This window comes from Doryrhamphus excisus, linkage group LG6 (genome assembly GCF_037039965.1).
Source record: "Doryrhamphus excisus strain RoL-2023G ecotype Guam linkage group LG6, RoL_Dexc_Guam_v1.1, whole genome shotgun sequence".
NCBI classification, from domain to species: domain Eukaryota; kingdom Metazoa; phylum Chordata; class Actinopteri; order Syngnathiformes; family Syngnathidae; genus Doryrhamphus; species Doryrhamphus excisus.
The window spans coordinates 22,432,701-22,433,812 of NC_136362.1; the positions used below are offsets into that span (position 1 = coordinate 22,432,701).

Consider the following 1,112-nt stretch of genomic DNA (forward strand, 5'->3'; position numbering starts at 1 on the left):
TTTTCAAGTTGTTGCGCCGAGGCTCTGGAATGACCTTCCACCCTCCCTACGTAACCTTAAAACTCACTTGTTTTTGCAGGCTCAGTAGATTTAGGGTATTATGACCATCTTATATTTATGTCTATTTTATTGTATACTGTTTTTATGTACTATTTTGTGTCTATTTTTATTGTACATTGTTTTATTGTATTTTTTATGTGTATTTTAACTCTGTGTTTTGCCTTTTGTGAAGCACTTTGTGACTTCTGTCTGAGAAAGGTGCTATATAAATAAAACTTACTTGCTTGAATGGCCATGTTTCCACCCAGTTTCGAACTGGGGACCTTTTGCGTGTTAGGCAAATGTGATAACCACTACACTATGGAAACCTGAAGGCTGAGGCTTTTAAGGGGACTGAGCTCAATTTTATTCCACACATTAAAAATGTTACAAAAACAGGATTTTATTTTTCATTTAAAGAATATAGCCAGAGTCCGCCTGTTCCTTTCTCGGGCAAATAGAGAGATGCTGATGCATGCTTTTATTTCCAGTCGTATTGACTATTGCAATGCCCTGCTTTCTGGTCTTCCTAAAAGAAACATCACAAGTCTACAACTTTTACAGAACAACTTTTGCTGCATGTGTGCTGACGAGGACCAGAAGGCAGGCGCATATTACACCGCTTCTAAAATCACTGCATTGGCTCCCTGTATGTTTCAGGATCCATTTGAGGGTTCGCTTAATGGTTTTTAAATGTCTTAGGGGTTGTGGGCCTTCTTATTTTTCTGAGTCCCAGCCACTAGACAACCAGGGACTGCATCATGGCTGCACTCTGAAAGGCAGAGACTGTGTCACTTTGATGTACTCCAGCAAAGGAAAATGCAGCCAACGCTGCATCAGCAGGGGAATTAGCTCAAATGGTAGAGCGCTCACTTAGCATGTGAGAGGTAGCGGGATCAATGCCCGTCTTCTCTATAAACTACTTTGTTTTTTTGATGAAATGTTCCCAAGTAGCGAATACTAATCCGTGCCCCAATCCCAATATCTAGGCCAAATACAGCCATAGGTATCACCCTAAACCCAGTCCTAACCTAAACCCAGTCCTAACTGCATTCTCCCCTCTAGCACCTTGT

General features: G+C 41.1%; 1 non-coding gene across 1 annotated transcript; it reads right to left on the minus strand.

The window, feature by feature from the left end:
* Positions 1-295: 295 nt before the first annotated feature.
* On the minus strand, positions 296-368 carry trnav-aac (transfer RNA valine (anticodon AAC)). The gene has a single exon. It is a non-coding gene; the product is annotated as a tRNA-Val (tRNA).
* Positions 369-1,112: the final 744 nt, after the last annotated feature.